Source organism: Sturnus vulgaris, unplaced genomic scaffold (genome assembly GCF_052056855.1).
Source record: "Sturnus vulgaris isolate bStuVul1 unplaced genomic scaffold, bStuVul1.hap1 Scaffold_192, whole genome shotgun sequence".
NCBI classification, from domain to species: domain Eukaryota; kingdom Metazoa; phylum Chordata; class Aves; order Passeriformes; family Sturnidae; genus Sturnus; species Sturnus vulgaris.
In genome coordinates, this window is record NW_028276155.1 from 4,750,414 (window position 1) to 4,770,227 (window position 19,814).

A 19,814-nucleotide genomic window follows, 5' to 3' on the forward strand; every position below is an offset into this window, starting at 1 on the left:
CACCATCTCTTTCTCAGTAGAGTCCATTATTGTATCCAGTAAGACCTGTAAATCATTCCAGTCTGGATTCTGTGTTTTAATCACCATTTTCACTACCCTTGCCGCCCGTTCAGGATCCTCCCGATAAGCTCCCACAGACTGCTTCCAAATTAACAAATCATTAGGAGGAAAAGGAACTTTCACTATTACTCGTTCCCCGTGGGGTCCAACTGCTTCCCGCAACGGAGCCATCAATTGTGCACCCCTTTTTCCCTTCTTCTCCCGCCCGCTACAGGTCCTTTCACATAGAGGAGTACGCGGCTTATCAACGACTTTTCCTTTCTCTAAATCCCCTCCCTTTTCTTCCTCATTCACCTCTTCGTCCAACTCACTCGATTCACTCTCTTCCGGGGGGGGTGCACTAGGTGCTACCAACAGAGAAACATCCTCCTCAGGGTCTGCCAACTTAACAGAATACTCCTTCCCTTTCTGCCACCCTTTGCAGCCCGCACAACCATCTGTTGCTGTTTTTAAGACCATGATGCCACACTCCTTCTGCCATTCTGGCTTATTTTTCAAATAATAAAACAAATCAAGATACGGGATTTCTTCCCATTTCTCATTATTTTGTAAGAAATGCATAAGAGGAGTTATAATATCAGGATTTAGAGTACCATTTCGGGGCCATTGCATACCCTCAGGTTCGTATTGGGGCCACACATGATTACAAAAATCAATCAATTTCTTTTTACTCAGTTCTTGACCAAATTTCCCCACCTTCCAATGTTGCAACAAACAGCCCAAGGGTGAATCATTCGGAATTTCCATCCCCGAACTAGCCAGAACTTTAAAGGTTTTAAAAGGCATCATAACACTCACACTCACACACCCTTTACCACAATTCTTGCCTTTCTCGTCGCCGCGAGTGGCAAGTGCTGGATCTGCGCAATCACTGTTGCGTCTGACGACCAGCGCCTAGGCTTCCTTTTCCACAACCTTTAAGACGTCCTTTGCCCCCGGTGCGGGATCACCGTCCCGTCTTAATCGGCGGCTTTCCCTTTCAATAAAGAATAAAGCACCTTGCGGGCTTACCTCAAACAGTCGTCCATCAGGCGCGGGGTCGGGCACGGGTTGATGTCTCCCCAGAAATCACCTGGTGCCGGCGTGGAGTAGATCAGCTCGCGAACCGCCCCTCCGCCTCCAGAGTCCTGCCGTGGTCGCCAGAAAACTGCTGCCCGAAACCCCAAATTAAAACACAAACTAACAGAGTGTCAGTTTATGCCGTGCTTTATTCGGGGCCCGGGGACCTGCGGACTCGCGTCCAAAGTCAGGATCCCACCGGTTCCCTTTTTAGAGGGTTTTTTATACCCTTTTTACAAATGGTTTATGTGCAGAAGTACACATTCTTCGAAATAATATAGATACATTCACCTTGTAGATAGCATTTTGCGTCATAAATCTTACATGGTTGCTTATCCTAGGACTATAGTGTTCTCCCCCTTAATCTCTCTCTTACGCCACTGCCCACCACCAGTACTTTATTTATGATTATACTTTAACCTTATCACTAACAGTTCTGCATGCTCTGCTAAATCTTTTGAACATTGTTTCCTCAGCACAGCACATTCCTAAATTAGTTTTCCAGGGCCTACTCTGGGAACTGCAGTCTCCAAGCCTTAGCATTACTACTACTATTATGGTTTATACACTTTATATTCCAATATTTAGGATTTCTAGTCCATACGGTAACAACTTGGCCACCAGTGGTGCTTCTTCCCACTCCTTAACCAGGACCCAGTGTCCCGGTTGGATGTTGTGAACAGCAAAGTCCAAAGGCAGGGTCTGTGCCAGCTGAGCTTCCTGTTGAAGAGATTTCACAAGAGACAGTATCCAAGCCACATATTGTTTCAAATACACGTCACTTATCTCTGTCCCCCCATTAGGCTGAGAATTACAAGGGTAAGGAATTCCAAACATCAATTCAAAGGGAGATAATTGAATATCTCCCCTGGGTCTGGCTCTTATTCTTGTTAAAGCCAGGGCTAGGAGCCGTACCTACGGCATTTTAGTTTCTATCACCACCTTCAGGAGGTGTTTCTTTATTTCTCCATTCATTCTTTCAACCTGACCTGAACTCTGTGGGTGCCAGGGGGTATGGAGGTTCCACTGTATCCCTAAAGCAGTCATAACTCCTTGAAGAACTTTTCCTGCAAAATGAGTTCTCTTACCTGAATCTATGGCTTCCACCATCACATATCTTGGAATTACTTGGATTTGGGGCTGAATCCAGGACCCTCAGGCACTGAGACAAGGTTGAAGAAGCTGCTCAAGAAGTCAGAAGCAAAACTCCAAGTCCCTTGGAGCATCAGTGGCCCCACTGAGGGCAGGGAGTGCCAAAGGCTCCCCAGGGACTGGTGAGAGCAGATCCTTGAGGGCAGGATTGCAGGAGCCCGAGGCTGTGAGCAGGGAACTGCAATGCTGAGCAAGGCCTGGGCTGGCTGGAGGAAGCAGAAAGGCCAAGGCCTGAGCCCAGGCCTGGCCCAGCAGGGCCTGTCCCTCACGGGTGGCTCGGGGCTGTTGCTGGGGCAGTGGGATGGCAGGGGCAGCAAGGACAAATGTCATCAAGCTGTGTGACACTCCAGATGCTCATGGAACCAAGGGCCAGTGTGACACAGCAGGGCCTGATGGAAACAAGAGGCCATGATGAGCCTGTGGGGCTGTAACACCCCAGAACACTGAAATGCTGGGGGTAATCAAAGGGTCCTTTACTCGAATTTGGTGCACAGGAGAAACCCCAGCCAGATATTCTCAACATGGCCAGATGCAAAGAAGGTTCTTGGTAGGAAGGGACCCACAAGGATCATCCAGTCCAACTCCTAAGTGAATGGCCCACACAAGGCTTGAACCCACAACCTCAGTGATACCAGCACCCTGCTCCAACCAACTGAGCTAAGAGGTCCAAATGACACAAAATTTTACTTGCAAAATATAGACAATCAAAGAACATTGGCAAAGGATTTAATACAAATCCAATTAAAAATAAATGTTTTATCATATCATTAACTTCACTGATGTCAGTTAACCTAGAAACCTTTAACCATTAAGATGCTAAGCTATCCAAAAATGTTCCAGGTAAGCAGGATTAGAAGGAGAAGAAATAGAGAAGAACAGCAGGAGAGAAGGTCGATAGAAAGAGAATCTGGGCTGGGATAAGATCACCCCTGCTCTGTGATTGATTGACAGCTCGGCCAATCAGAGCTGGGTTAGCATTGCCCCTGCTCTGTGATTGGCAGCTGTGCCAGGCCATGGCTGGGGGCGGGGCTCTGTCCCACCACAATCCCAGGCCTGACCCGGCCCTGGCCCCACACGGGCATTCCGAGCATCCCAAGGTGCCTGGGACATCGATCTCATCCAGCCTGTGACCATGGTGACACTGCGGAACCTCATGGAACCATGGGTCAGTTGTGACAATGTGGACACCATGGTGACACTGTGGTGTTTGATGGAACCAATGGGCCATTGTGACACATCAGGGCTGTGTGGATCCATGAAAACATTGTGACATTGTGAGGCCTCATGGAAGCACAGGGCCATTGTGACACTGCAGAAGCAAGGGGAACATTGTGACACTGCAGGGCCTCATGGAACCAAGGGAACATGGGGACACTGTGGGGTCCCATGAAACGAAGGGAACATGGAAGAGTTCTGGCTGGATGGGCCTCCTTGTGATTTCTGGCATGTCGAGGGCTGCCTCTCACCTGCCCCTGAAGCACTGGGGTTCTGGGCTTTCCTTCCTATGGGAGAGAAGTGTCCTTCTCCTCTAGCTGTCCATGGCCAAACTTGGGATGTCCCCTTCAAATTTCCCAATATACAAAGATTGTTCCCAGATAAAATCTGCCAGGACTAACAGGACTAACTAACTGATCTGTCTGGCTTGGCCACCCATGGGCCACCTCTCATCTGCTTTTGAAACACTGGGACCGTGTGCTTTTCTTTCTTATGGGGAAAAAAACATCCATCTTGACCAGGCGCCCATGGCCAAAATTGGGAATCTCCCTCCAGAACTCCCAATATCCAAAGATTGCTCCCAGACAAAATCTGCCATGACTGACAAGTCTGGCTGGCCTTGGCTTCCTCAGGACCAGCTCTCATCTGCCTTTCAAACACTGAGGCTCTCCTTTCCTAATGAAAAGAAAATAACAATAATAATAATTTCCTTCTTCCCAGCCAGATGCCCATGGCCAGTATTGAGATTCCACCTCCAAAGTGTCCTATGTCCATGGATAGCCCCTAGATGAAAGGTGCCAGGAGAGACAGGTCTGGCTTGGCCCATGGGTGGCCACTTCTCATCTTGTTCCAAAACCCTTGGACTTCACGCTTTGCTTTTCTATAGGAAAAATACATCCATCTCAGCCAGCTGCCCATGCCCAAAACTGGAATTCCAACTCCAAAACTCCGCACCTCCAAGGATTCCTCCCAAGTGAAAGCTGCCAGGACAGACAGGTCTGGCTGCCCTTGGCCTCTTGGGGGCTGCCTCTCACCTGCTTTCCAAACACTGGGCCTTCGTGCTCTCCTTGTAATGGGAAAGAACCATCCTTTTTCTAAAGGTGTCTGTGGTCAAAACTGAGATTCCTCCCCCCAAATTCCATATATCCAAGGATTCCTCCATGACAAAAGCTTCTAGGACAAACAGGTCTGGCTGGTTTGGCCTCCCAGGAGCCACCTCTCTCCTCTTCTGCCTTTGAAACACTTGGGTTCTGTTCTTTCCTTCCTATGGAAAAGAATTGGCCTTCTTGTCCAGGTACCAGGACAAAAATTGGGATTTCACCTCCCAAATTCCATATATCCAAAGATTGCTCCGAAACAAAAAGTAGCCAGGACATAGAGGTGTGGCTTGCCCTGTCCTCTGGTGATTTGCTTAGACTATGAGCAGATCATCTTCAATTGCAAACACCTCAGAGAAGACACAAAGATCTCCTGAGGTGGGGTTTGGAGGCTACGAGCACCTGACCACTATATAAGGACAAAGAAGCTCTGTGCTCATTGCGGTGGAGAGAACAGGAGATGAGAGCCATGCCAGTGTTTAAAGAGTGGTTTCAGAGACAGTGGATCCTTTTTAAATAGTGGAAAACAGCCAGAGAAAGAAAGAATTAATGCCAGCTGGAAAGCCAGGGAGGTCCAGACTGGAAAAAAGGAGAAAGAAATTTCCTTCCTAAGGCAGAGGTGTTGTGCCAGACATCCCTCAGAAGGAGTCTGGAGCAGCTCAAGGCTTTGTGTGTGCAGGCAGAGGCAGGCAGGAGGCAGAGCTGTCAGCAAAGGAAGGGGCCAGCGAGGTGGGGCAGCCGGGGGATGACGACAGCCTGCAGGGACAGAGGCGCAGGGCATGGACACCGTAGGACAGCCTGGGCTGCAGAGGCCACAGGGATGGGCAGCAGCTGAAAGGCCCTGACAGAGCCAACTCCTGCAGCACTTGGGCCATGCAGGCTGGCCCTGGGCCTGAGGCCAGCAGGGGACAAGTGAGCCTTGCTGTGCTGGGGCCTCATTGCCTCCTTGTCCCTGCTCAGCAGCCTGGCAGGGGCCGCCCCATGGTGCTGCCCTTGGCATTGCACATGGCCAGAGCCCAGTGGCCCGGGAAGAGCCCTGAGCAATGAGGGAGGGACAGGATCTGCCTTGCCAGGGGCTGGGGCTCAGCCCTTGGCCCTTTGCATTCCTGAAACACATCCAGGTGTGCTCACCATCAGAGACACCTTTCCCTTGTTTGTCCCCATCTCTCATCAGTGCCTCCAGTGTTCTGCTCTAACTGGAACCTGGGGACACTTTCTCAGTCATATCCCTCATTGAGACCCATTAAAGTTAAAGAAACTTTGGAGTCTGAGTCTGAATTTGAGTTCTTGAGAAGTTCTCTTTCAGCTCCCTTTCAGGGTCTGATGTTCAGGGACTCAGCACTGTTTGAAAATCCCAGTTCTACAGAGATGGGTCAACTGAGAGGGGTTTTAAAAAGATTTAATCCATAATCAGACTCCTTGAAGGGTGAACTATAAAAGATATAAATCTGAATGCCATTCTATCCGAAGCCAACTTGGTTCCTGGTTACTATACTTTATAAATATATTTCAGCCTATTAGCTTTTGCCACACAATGGTGGAAATAATTCTAACACCAATCACCTAGTATTTTGCTCCACATAGTCTTGCCACAATGCATCTTTCACAGTTCTAATTCTCCTAAATATCTGAACTTTTAGCAAGGCGATCGTTTGAAACTTGTTTCTAGTTCAATCTCTCTCTACAATGCCTTCTCTATTCCAGGGCCATTCTGAGTCAGCACACCTTATCTCAGAGTTTGCATCCAGATGTACAAGACTGTGTGAGCTTTCAGTCAGGCTTTGAGAATCCTTTACAAATCCATTTCTCACAAATATGAATCACAGAATGCTGCAATCACCTCTACTCTAAAGACAACAGTAATAAAATACACCCTTGAAAATTGGAATGGATATTTCTAAGAAGGTCTTTGACATATTTCTCCCTAACTGGAGTTGAAAAACTTCTGAATGAATGGCACCAGACCAGAAGGAAATCATTGCAGAAATGTTGTTTTCTAGGAAACCTCTGAAGAATTTGGTCAGAATCAAACTCCAAAGTGTCTGATACTGCTCATGGGTCTCACTGAGGGACACAACTGAGAAAGTGTCCCCAGATTCCAGTGTGAGCAGGAAATTGGAGGCAGAGATGACAGGTGGTGTGGGAAATGCAGGCACAGAGAGCTCTCAGGGCCTTGTGCATACAGGCTCAGAGATTGAGATGGATCCAAGGTTTGACCTAAGACCTTGGAGAAATCTTGGACAATCAGAGCATTAAAAATAAAATAGATCTAAAACAAGAATAGAAGTTTGTAGTTCAAGTAGAGATATGTTTTAAGCAAATATAAATATGCATTATGTAAGCAAAGCAGTATGTTAAGTAAGATAGTGAAAGATTGTTAAGCTAAGCAATAAAACCTGTTATAAAGTTGATTAGAAGTTTAAGGTTTATCAGTGTAGGTTTGTGAAGTGTTCTAGGATTGGTTAAAAATGAGGCATTGTGGCAAAGCCATGAGAAGGAAAGCAATTAATGATTGGTGTAAAAGGATGCCGGCAAACTTCACAGAAGTATTTGATTGGATAAAAAACGAACTTAAGACATTGTAACTAAGAATGAGGCAGGTTCTGATATTATGGTGTTGGATGTAACACCTTTAATGTCTCACCCTTCTATGAGACTGACACCATGAGGCCATAAACCATCTTTTACAACATCTCTCAATTGCCTCATCTCTTGTAATGTCAATCTCCCAATACACAATTTTTTGACATCAGACATGACAAATGAAATCAATAAGGACTTATGGACACCAGGTGTATCCCATTAAAGTCAATAGAGATTTAGGGACACCTGGTTTATCTATTAATTTCAGAGGGGATTTTGGTGAAATTTGGTCCTAAAATGGGGAAATTTGTGTAAATTTGGAGGAAATCTTGGGCTGAATTCTGGGAATTTCTGCTACAGGATCGCAGTGCTGATGCTCTTGATGTCCTGGATGAATTCCTGGAGGCCAGTCCCAAATCCCTGATCCCTCACCTGTGGTCCATGCTGGAGCTGTGCCTCCAGATAAGCCCAAAAATGTCCATTTTCAGCCCTAAATCTGGGAATTCCGAGTCCAAAACTGGGATCTTTAGCACCAAAAATATTGGGACATCACCTCTGCCCACTGACTGAAAAAGAATTTAAGGACACCAGGTCTAGCCCGGTGAAGTCAATAGGCACTTAGGGACACCAGGTCCATCCATTGATAGGGCTTGATTGGGAAGAGTTACAGTTTAAACTGGAAGCACTGGGAAAGGCTAAAGGGGGACACTGGGGTGACTGGGAGCTCTGAAGCAAACGTGGGACCACTGGGAGGGAGATAAATGGAGATAAACAGGACTCCAGGTCTAACCCTTTGAAATTAATAGGAATTTAATTAGAGCAGGTCTACCCTTTAAAGACAATGGTGTCTAGGGGCACCAGGTCTATCAAAGCAATGGTCTATCAAAGCAATGAGGACGTTTGGGACACTAGTTTTGGGAGGCCCCAGGGATTTTTGGTGATCCAGGTGTCCAAGGGGTACCCAGGTGAATCCAGGTGATTTTTGGGGGTACCCTTATGATTGCTGGGGGGGATCCAGGTGATTTTGGGCAGTATCCAGTTGTACCCAGATAATTTTCAGGGATATCCAGGTTGTTTTTGGGGCATCCAAGTGCCCTGACTCACCCTGACCGGCCAGGAGAAGATGATGGCCACTGTCCTCCCAGTCGATGTAGACACAGGTGACTCTTGGCAGCTGTGGGGCTGTAGAGGGGCACCCCAACATTCAGGGGGTACCCAAAACTGCAGGTGAGAACATAAGGGGTGGGAGGGAGCTCTGAGTTACCTCGGGAGAGGGTGCAGGGCAGGTACAGCCAAGTGCTTTGTTGCATGGGGTTGGTGAAGATGGTATTCTGCAGCAGCTCCAGCTCTGGGGTGGGCAAAGGAGGCACCCCAAAATCTCAGAGGGACACCGGGGGAAACCCCAATAGGGATAGTCCTAGGGTGATGTTACGGTGTTTGTATCTCCAATCGTGTGTCCTGATTATGTTTGGTATTATGTCCTGAGCTTCCAGGACTGACTCTGAAAGTGAAGCTTTGTTTTGTCTTGTTATCAGCCGGCTCACCTCCCCCATGGTCTATGTTTAGGAGAGGTTTTAGCTCGGCTTGCTTGCCTGCTTGCTCGCTTCTGCCTTTTTCTTTCCTTCGCTTTGCCCTTGCTTTCTGCTTATTAGTTAGTTCAGCTAGGCAGTCCAACTTTTTCCCTGGACTGTTTTCTCTTCCACCCCGTCCCCTCCCTCTCCTGGATACCATCTGAACGGACGGGGACCTGGGAACCCCAAGAAACACCGGGAGGCTACACTTTGTCACCTGCAGCAGTCATCCCCAGCGCCAGAGACTGATAACTGAGCGACCACTCGCCAGAGAGACTGAGTTTGTCATCCCTTCAGAACGGTGAAAGAGTTTTTTTGTCAGCTGGTGTTGTCTTTTTTCCCTGTGCTGGGGAGTGTCTTGCTTGTTAAATAAACAGGTTTTTTCTCCCACTCTTCTCCAAGGAAATTCTTCCCGAACCCGGTGGGGTGGGGGGGGAGGAGTCGTGGGGTTTGCTGTCTGGGGGCTCCTTCTGGAGGTTTTCCCCCAAATTTGCCCAAAACCAGGACACCTTGCTATCATGAAAGATGACCATGTAGCAGTGCATCTTATTTCAGCTGCACTTAAAGGGTTAAAACCCCTTTCCACGGCTACAGACTCCCTTTCTCCTCAGACCTCTCCCGCTTTCCCAGCGACTGCCAAGGTCCCTCTGTGCCCCCTTGGCCGGCGACCACGGCGACGTCCCCAACCCGCCGGGCCCCTCGGGCAGCCCCGAGACTTCTTTGATGGTCACGGACAACGAGGAAGCGGCGGAGCCGCCGCCATCGCCCCCCGGATCCGCCGCCATCGCCCCCCGGGGCCGCCGCTCCCCCCGGCCGGGCCGGGCCGGGCCTGAGGCGGGCGCAGCTCCCGCCGCACAGCGCCTGCGCCACAGCAGCTCCGCTAGGCGGCGCCCCCCGCCCGGCGCTGAGGGGCCGCCGCCGCTTCCCGCCCTTGGCCGAGAGCTGCCGGCGATGGCGCCCGGCCGCCCTTCCAGCGGCGCCGTGGAGAAGGAAAAGCGGTTTAAATTGTTCGTTCCGCCCCGCCTGAGCGCTGGGCAGTGGTCTGTGGGCAGATCCCAGGTGAGCGCTCGGCCGCGGGGCCGCTGAGGGCAGCCCCCCCCCTAAGGCTGTGCTGCTCTGGAGGCTGAGGAGGGGGCGAGGGGAAACCGCAGGGACACATGCCTAGACTGGTGCCAGGAGAGCATCTTCGGTTGGAATTTCAAAGACTTCTTCTGTTATTTTCTGTCAAAAATGTGAAAAACGAGGTTCAGTTTCCTGGTAGATTTGAAAAAGTTTAGTAAAAGAATGTAAGAGACAATAAAGCAAAAGGTTACAACAGCCGGGTGCTTGGCATTCCGCCAAGAGCACACACTAACTCAGAAAACATCAACCTGTTGCATATTTATAGACCTTTCCTGTATTATTCAAAATCACCCCCCCCAACCTGTAAATCAACATTTTTTTTTACTTTTTTTTTTCCTTGTGGCTTCTTGTTCTCCCTGATAACGGAGATCAGTAAATTCCTTCCCTGGAATTCTAGTGTTCATCACCCCTGTCTTCATCCAGACAGGATAATCCAAGAGTGTGAAGAATTTCCTGATTATCTTTTTACAATTCTCTGATTTAGTTGCATGAACAAAAGCTTTTTACATTACCATGTTATAGTCTAAAAAAATATATATCACACTGCTATTTTTAAGTCTTGTTAATAGCAGAACTAAAAGAAACTATATTCATACAGCAACATTTTCCAACATCATACATACAGTATTCATTTTAATGTTTGCAAAAAGCCAATAATGTAATATGTGCTTATAACACAGCTGAAGGGACTCCTCTTGTCAGCCTGTGCTGTGTGTTGTAGCTGTAGCTCAGTGATGATAAATCCGTGTTTGGGGTGGCTCATTCAGCACCCAGAGCGAGCAGTGACCCCCTCAGATGCTCCCACTGCCGTTGATGTCTTGCTCTCACCAGATCAGGTGTGCAGTGAAAATGTTCCGTCCCCACTCTGAGTTATGGGAATTCAACGAGTTATTTTTTCATGTTGAAGCTCCTTATGAAATATGTTGAGATTCAAACAGGATATTCTGACAGCTGATGAGTTATGCTGTTTACAGGATGAACTTCTATGACTTAAAAACCTTGTAAAAGGGTATTTTCATGCTGAAACATAATCAGATATGGTTTAGAAGTGCCCTTGGAAGTAAAGCAAAAAAGAAATATCAGGTACTGGTCTTGAAAAAAGTAATTTGGCTTCTTGAGTCCTTTACCATGCACCAGTGCACAGACAGGCAGGAGCTGCTGAGTTCCCTGCATTGAAAGCTTCCCCTTTGGCCACAGTCAAAAATAACAATAAAGAAAACTGAAAAAAACCAAGTTTGATAAGCCACTGTGAAATAAGAAGCAAGCAAGTTCCAAAGCCTTCACCAAAACCTTGGGCTTTGAAATTGTAGGCAGCTGATTTATTAATGAAAAATTCTATTTTCAAATCATCTGTAGGAATTTTGGTGGTTTTTTTCAGGATTTTATAATCCTTTTTTACAAATCTACCCACAATGAACTAATTTTTAAATTTGTGCAGGGTTTTAACAAATGCTTGGAATGATTTTAAATTGCCATTCGATGTGTCCAACCCTGGCAAAATCACTGATTCAGGTAAGACTAAAATACTGGCCATGCACATTCTTTAAATTTTTTTATATTGTCGAGTTCTAATTTTTTTTGAGTAGTCTTAGAGTTTCATATCTGGTAACACTTAAATACAGTTTCACTGTTAGTATTTTTTAGAAATACATTGATCAAAATCTCTTCATGTTTCAGATATAATTTCACAGCAAGTCAAGCTTTGCTCTGAAGTAGATGAAGAGGTCAGCTAAGTATCAACTCTGCATATCTAATTTCTTGGGATCTTTGAAATTTGTTCCCAAACAGTGCTTAAAGCATTATTGAGTAGATATTTCAGGGCTGAAGGAAGTAGTCAAAAGGGAATCGTGTTTTCTGTCTCCTGCTTAAAGCTGAATCACTTAGAGGAGATATTTGTGATTCAGTGAACATGCCTGGAGACAAATCCTTAACAATTAGGGTGATTGCAATGTTGGTTGTTGTTGTTGTTGTTTTTTCTTTATTTGAAGTGCCTGTGAAGTCTGTGAGTTTTAATTAGAGTAAGATTTAAAGATTTTCGTTGTATTTGTGTCTCCTGTGTGGTCTGTAATGCCTTTTGATACCTACATAGTGGATGCACAAAGATTTAAACTTTGCTTCCTGATCATATATAAGTTTATATCACCATCTGTGGAAAAATATTACTCTTGTGATGTTTCTAAGAGATAAAATATTTTATCTACAACAGTATTAATTAGATAGTATTTGAGATTAAATTGTGGAACCTGTTTTAATAGAATACAGAAACAAGGAATGACTTGTTCTCAAAACTCTACAATGAGGCTGAGAAGATCAAGCAGTGGAAACTGACTATGGAATCAGAACTAAACCAGAAAGAAAGAAAACTCCAAGAAAGTAGAGAGATTATTGAAGCACAGAATAAAACCATTCAAGAGCTGCAGGCCAGTATTGTACAATATGCATTGAATAGATGAAGTTAAGTGCTTCCTGATTTAGTATGACAATATTATTGATCCAATTAAATGTTAAAGAATGTTGCAGTTTGGTTTGTGTCTTGAGCAAATGATTGTTTTGAGCAGGTGTGTGCACCTGTCCTGTATGAGTGTGTGCATGAAGAATTTACCTGTAAGTGTCTCAGTTGCTGGTAAGTCATTGCTCATTAATTATTCTGCCTTTCATGCAAAAGATGACTCAGCATGTAATACCAGTTAAATAGACTTCTGTCTGCTGATACCCAAAATTACATTTTCATGTGGGATTTGAGAAGTCAAAGTGTATTTCTAATCTATTCTTCAATAACAGTGTCTTTTTGCATTTATTCCCTATGAAATTAGTTAAAAAATGATAAACTCCATTTGAAACTGGAAGATGAAATATGGGAAAAAGAAGATCTCCAGAAAGAGTGAGTAATGTAACCAAATAGATGTTTTTCTGGTGAAAATAATCAGTTTTCATGTGGGCAGTTTGATATAGCAGTTAAATTGTGAAGGTCATGTACATTGTTACTCCTTAGGTACTTGGTATAAAATTTGTCCATTAAATATATATATATATATATATATATATTTATACTTAGTATAAAATACTGTGCACTCCTATGAAAAAATGGTATTTTTCCCTCCTTTAGAGCCACTGCTTCCATGCATCTGTGTACTCTGTTCAAGGAAACCTGCACTCTCTTCACAGAAAAGACCAGCAAATGTAAATACTTTTTTATTTTTGATTTATGAGAGTAAATGAGATGTATGAGAGTACTTCTAGCTTGCTCTAAATTCACAGAAAAGTTCTCATGCTGTTCCAGATGTGTTCTCCAGCTGAGATTGGCTGGATGTGACTCTTAAAATGAGGAGTGAAATTTAAGTGGCTCACAAAACTAGAAGTGAAGCCACAGGACTAACACACATCAGGTTTGTAATGCTAAATCCAGAGGATTTTTGGAGCCAGTCAAATCGTTTGCTGAAAGTTTCCAGGCCTGGGAGCTGTTTGGGTGCCTGAACACTGAGCCAGGTTTGAGGCAGTGCCAGACCCTGCTGAGCAGTGACAGCCCCTGCAGAGCAGTGCAGCTCCCCTCGAGTCTGCTCAGCCCTCTGAGGGTTTTCAGTCCCATCCAGGGACTGTGGAGATACTGAGAGATATGAAGTGGCACTTCATGCCTGTTTTGAGGCAGTGGAATCTACTTTAAATTCCCAGCACACTTTAAGAAATTTCCAGAGCTGGCATTTCCTGTTTGCAGCAGTTACACATTAGTGGGGAAAAAAGATCTTAACCCAAAGGTATAATGACTAACTAGAATTCTTCTTGTGTAACTCAGCAAGTCAAGACAGTTGGATAACTTAATAAAGTTGAAATTCTTGAGGTCTTTGAAACATGTTCTCGATTGGCAATTCTGCTTTATATGCAATGTAGAATTGTTATTGTAATCATTAAAATTTTACTAACTTGATCCTGGATATTTAAGAAGTGTCTATTTCTTTTTAGCCTTAATTCTAGAAACACTTGTGTATATATGTACTGTTCTTTTTTGATAGCTCTGTTTCTTACTATTCTTTTCTATAATTGTTTTCATAGGGAAAAATAGTATCAATTAAAAGAGTAAAAGGAAAGAAGGAAAATATGGACATGGAGTGTTGTTTTAATTTTATAATGACAGTTCTGTGGTCATAGGTATCTGCTGATAGGAAGAAATTCAGTGCTAAACTCTGCATTGCAGTTTTGATACATGATTATTCAACATTAATACTATAAGAATTAATATGGTTACATAAATTGATCCAGAATTACACTTGTCAAAAATATATATTGGGAAGGAAATTTAAAAGCTGAGCTTGCTTCATCTTTCAATGAAATACACATTTTCCCTAGATTGTATGGCTTTTGGCACTGTATTTCATAATGCCTCATTTAATAAGAAATGAGCTGATAATTCCTTTTTAAATTCATTATGCTGATTAAGGAAAATGACTTGGACAGCTGGCATTCTTTTTCAAAAGAAAAAATTTCAAAAGAAAACATTAAAAAAATTCTTGCTTTGATAGATGAACAGGAAAGAGAAGAAACAAGACAATTGTATGAGGAACTTCATGGCAACATGGAAGTAAGTGACATAAGCTGGCTAAAAGGAATGTGAGTGTGGACATGCTGAGCTGATTACATGTTTATGTTGGGATACTTTCTGTGTCCATATCATGCCATATGTGATGCAGGAAGTCAGGTTTTCAGTCCCTCTTCAAGAATTATTTTTGTATTACATAAAGCACATTCAATGGAGAAAGTGCAGCAGCGTGAGGGATGTAGATCCATGTGATGGGTGTGATATGTGGGATGTAGATCCATGTGATGTGTGATATGTGGGATGTAGATCCATGTGATGGGTGTGATATGTGGGATGTAGATCCATGTGATGGGTGTGATATGTGGGATGTGGATCCATGTGATCTCTGTGATCTGTGGGATGTAGATCCATGGGATGGGTGTGATATGTGGGATGTGGATCCATGTGATGGGTGTGATATGTGGGATGTGGATCCATGTGATGTGTGTGATATGTGGGATGTGGATCCATGGGATGGGTGTGATATGTGGGATGTAGATCCATGTGATGGGTGTGATATGTGGGATGTGGATCCATGTGATGGGTGTGATATGTGGGATGTGGATCCATGTGATGGGTGTGATATGTGGGATGTAGATCCATGTGATGTGTGTGATATGTGCTTAGTGCTGGGTGACTGCCAGAACTTCTGTCTTCTTTTTGGACTCTGTTTCACTTACCTGATGATTTCTCAGAATGGCTGGGGTTGGCAGCAGCCCCTTGGGAACTTCCAGGGTTTCCAATATTGAGCTTCAAATATGAAATTTTGTTTTTAGAGAATGACAGTGGCATTTGAAGAGCTTCGTGTGCAAGCAGAGCAGGACAGATTGGAAATGAGTTTCAAACGTGAGAATTCTGTTTATTGTGTTCATGCTGCTGGCTCAACAATTTTGTATTTCATAGCATTTATTACACATAAAAAATGTGCAGTGTCAGGGCAGACAGATGTGAATGGTGAGCACTGAGACACTGGGACCCTCTTTTATTCCTGCTGCCTGTATTCACTGCCTGGCCCCTTCTGCTGTTGTTCCTCTGGGCGAAATTTGGAACTTTATTTTTCAAATAGTCACTCAAAGTTCAAGTTTTGTGTGTGAAGTACAGCCTAGAGATTAATATTTATTTCCTGTAGTTGGTTTACTTAAATGGTAATGCACTAGTGTATAGCTACACAAACTTCAGGTAAATGCTCTCTCTATATGTACAGGCTGCTGTGTTCCTGTTTGTGTTCCTGTTTCATTTTCACATGCTCTTTTCTGTTAGTTTCTTATAACAAACATGGAGTAATGGACTAATTCTGTGGAAAGCTGGCAAAAAAAGTTATTTTGATTATAAAATCAAATATTGCCTCAGCAGTTACTCTTGGGAAACAAAATGTACAGCTGTACAATTGCAAGCAATCTTAAACTGGAAGTTGTATTGAAATTGGAGTATATTTCAGCTAGAATATTAACTGTGGATATTACTGTATCTCAAAAGTGAAAGAAGAAGCAGAAAAAGTGGACAAGTTTGAAAAAGAATGCAAACTGCAAGTGAGTCAGAAGGAGAAGCAGGTTTGCTCAGTTTTACCATTTAATATGTGGTAACAGCTTTATTTGTGACTAAAATGGCAATGCAAGAGCCAAGAAGTCTTTCTGGGTATTAGTAGAAAAGACAAAATAACAGCTGAAGCTGCATTTAAGTCAGATTCTGCTAAGTTTAGTGATGTTTCAGACCTTTAGTCTAGTGGAATTCATAGTTTGATTTTGAACTGGAGGACTTTTTCATTTGGAGTAATGTGACTTGATCAATATTTGGCTAAGATCAACAACCTTATGTAACTTGAATGACAGCAGCTTATCATACCTGGGGTACAAATGGAAATGAGTCTCTGTCCCTTTTCCACACTTCATCATGATATTTCTTTAATTTTGCTAGATTTCAGCTCTTACCATACAGAGAGATGAAAAAGATGGTGTAATAAAAGACATCCAGGCTCAGCTGCAGATATCACAAAATAAGATTGCTGACTTGCTAGAAGCAAAATGTAAGAGTTCTGTCTGCTGTGTTTAAATGTAATTGTTTTTAGAAGCATAGGAAACAGGGTTGTGATAGTTGTTCTGTTGCTGGTTGGCAGCAGAATTTTGGGGCTTATCTTTGAAACAGAAGCTGCTTATGTGGGATGAGAACTGGCAGGGTAATTTTTAGGGTGAGTCAAGCAGTGAGAAGTTTTGAAAATTGCAAGGGGAAAACACATTGCTTCAGTTTTCCAAATTTACAGTCAGGCAGGTGCCACTGAGGACACTTACTTTTCAGACCTTGATTTTCAATATTTTTAAGCCATCTATATTCAAAGTTTTTATAGTATATGATGTCAGTACCATTGGCCTTTGTTAAATTCTATAAATGTATGTATTTTCGAATTTCTAGCAGCATTTTTTTAGTAAATATCCTATTTTTAAAAATATAAACATACATCTTTTTTGCTTAGTACATGGAGAAGAAATGTTAAAGGAATCCCAGGTCAGTCAAGAACATTTGAGGGCAAAGCTGGGAGAGGCTGACATTTCATTGCAAAAGGCAGAGGTACACCTTGCTTACAGTTTTACAGTTTAAATAAACTAGATGAGTATTTGCATAAATAATTATGGATACTTTAGATATGAAACAACTGTAGCTGTTTGTTGCAAAACATGGTTAGAAATTAGATCATGTTTTGAAGGCTACTCAGAAGAACTTAGAAGCTGAATTGCAAACTACAGTGAAAACATTAATTGAGGTCACCAGAGAAAAGGAAGCACAGGAGGAAGAATGTAAAAAAGTGAAGGCTTTGCTTGCAGCTGTGACAGAGGAGTTTGAGATTTCTACTGCCAATTTGAAAAGCTTGCTGCAAAAGGAGCAAAATAGGTAAATTCAAGAGTTTCCATTCAGAGTCATCTTACAGGTTGCAGTCTATGACAAAATCAAGAACAACTGGAAATGAAGCTGAAATTTGGAGGTTTTTTGATACAGTGGTCTAAATGCAGGGAATTTAATGTAATTTTTTTATATTTGTGCTGGTTGATATTGGCCTATAAAAAGTAAAATTTTTTACCCTCCAACTTCCATAATTCTGTCTTCAAGAAATACAAATTTCTGTAAGTATATATTTGTTGACTTGAATGTCTGCTGTTCTGAAGTTGTAAAAGTGAAATTTGGTAGGTGTTGCAGCTGATATATTGTCTGCCTGTTGAAAGGTAAATGTTCTTCAAGTGCTTGTGGTAAGACACTGTCCTGTTGTCCTTCAAGTTTCAAATGCAGTGCTTTGTACTGTACATTTGGAGGTTTTAAATTATCATTTTCTTAGATCAAAGAAATATGAAGACGAATCAAAGCTGGTTACCTTGGAGCTCCAAAAGAAGTCTGCTGAACTGGGTAAGGCTTGTAGAAAGGCAGAAAATGAGCTAGGCAGTAAGAAAAATGTTTTCTGCTGCTTTCTGGAAATGGACTGTCTGTAGTACTTGGAGGAATGATGTTACCTGTACCTGTCAGGAATGCCTGCATTTATTTGGACTCACCTGACTCCCCTTTCTTTGGTGGTCATTGGTCCTTGCACAGCCAAAGGGCAGTGCTGTGCAGAGCTCCAATGGCAAGGCCATCCATGCAGGAATTCTCATGGAAGCAGTTTTGGTTTCCAGCTAAGACCAGTAGCACTGCAGGTGCCAGGAGTAGCAGACAGGATTTCTGTAGCTTGTAGCAGAGATAAAACTCTCCCATTAAGGTTTCTGCAGACCCTCCCCATGCTGGATGTGGCAGGGCTTATCTTTAAATCCTGCTTTGATATCGTGTGGTTTCTGGGGATGTGCTCCTCAGCCCCCAGAGTAAGAGTTCTGCCTTCAGCACTGTTTCCTGCTGTGCAGCACATGGGGCTGGATCTCATCTGACAGATGAGAAATAGAATTGGATGTCCCTGTATAGATTGAGGGCATCTAAAGAGAAATGTTCCAAAGTGAACTGCTAATGCTTGTCTAGAGCAAGGCAGGATGAGACCTGTGAGAATTCCACACCAAACACGACCTTGGTGTGGAGTACTTGCAAAAAATACCAGTATTGTGAATGTGCACGTAGAAAACATGTGGAAGTTAGTAATAACTGGTTTCCTTTTTCAGCATATCCATGTGATCTGAACTTTCAGCAGTTCAGATTTTTTTTTTTTCTGGAACAATGCAGATGCATCAATACTTGGAGAATACTCTGGTCTTACAGTTCATGGTTTATTTGAAGCCATAATTGTGGAAAACATAATAGGCTCTGAATTTTATTTAAGATAAATAATTAGTTTCTGTTCAGATATAGATTTGCTCATGTCTTTCTTAATCATTTTTCAAAGTCTACATTTAGATTGAGTCATAAATGAGCTTTACAGTTTCTGAACTTAATCCAGTAAGTTTTGAGAACTGGCTATTGCAAAAGGGTGTGTGTGTTATACTGCCTGCTAAGTATGAAAAATTATTTCTGTTCCATTAATTTTGCATTACATGTGCTGTAGAAGAGATGACTAAGTTAAAATGTGATAAAGAAGTGCAACTTGAAGAGCTGTCAGAAACTCTGGTAAATGTTCATTTTGTTAATCTCATGGCATTTGCTTTTCATATGAAATTCCTCTTGCTTTGTAAGTGCTTTAAATGCCATAAATAAATACAGTTTAGTCTACCTTAACATTTCTACTAAACTTTCTCATCCACAATTTCAGTGTTTTCTTTGAAGATCTTGTTTATTACCACTGTTTTTCTTGTCTCCTGTGTTTTGAGTTTTCTTGTCTCCTATGTTTTTGGTTTTTCTTGTCTCCCCTGTTTTGGTTTTCCTTGTCAGGTTTTTGGTTATTTCCTTCTTCATTCATGCCCATTCAAATGCCTTTATATCCCTCTGGATAGAAAGTTTTCCCATTTTTTTCTTACTTACAGGAAGGTAATTAGCTCTGGCCTCTGTGCACCCTGCTGTACTGTGGCACAGGCCCATTTTCTGTCACAGGAGTCTAAGCTATATGAATTACACTATTAACAGAGGTTTATTTTCATGATGATTTTATATTTACAAGTCTAACAAGAAACCATATCAACTAAAGTTAAGGTAGTGTGAAATCAGGTGTGCATTTTACTACCTCTGCTTGTTGTTACAATCTGTGCATTGAGTGTTCTGAACTGAGTTTCACTAATTTTCTAAAATGGGCAAATTGGAGGATTCTTGCTGAAGAAGGATCTTGAGGATACTGTAAAAAAATTGCAGAGAGAGAAAAATTTGGAGAGAGAAATCAGAGAGGTCTGAAATAGGGCAATAATAAAACATGTTTTTATAAATAGTCAAGTTACACATCCTAACTTGAACACAAGTACATGGAAGTAGCACACAGAGCAGTGTCCCACCCTGAGC

General features: G+C 43.1%; 1 long non-coding RNA gene across 1 annotated transcript; it reads left to right on the forward strand.

The window, feature by feature from the left end:
- The first annotated feature begins 12,114 nt into the window (after positions 1–12,114).
- Positions 12,115–13,795, forward strand: LOC148218265 (uncharacterized). Its single transcript, XR_015800526.1, has 2 exons — positions 12,115–12,740; positions 12,966–13,795. It is a non-coding gene; the product is annotated as an uncharacterized LOC148218265 (long non-coding RNA).
- Positions 13,796–19,814: the final 6,019 nt, after the last annotated feature.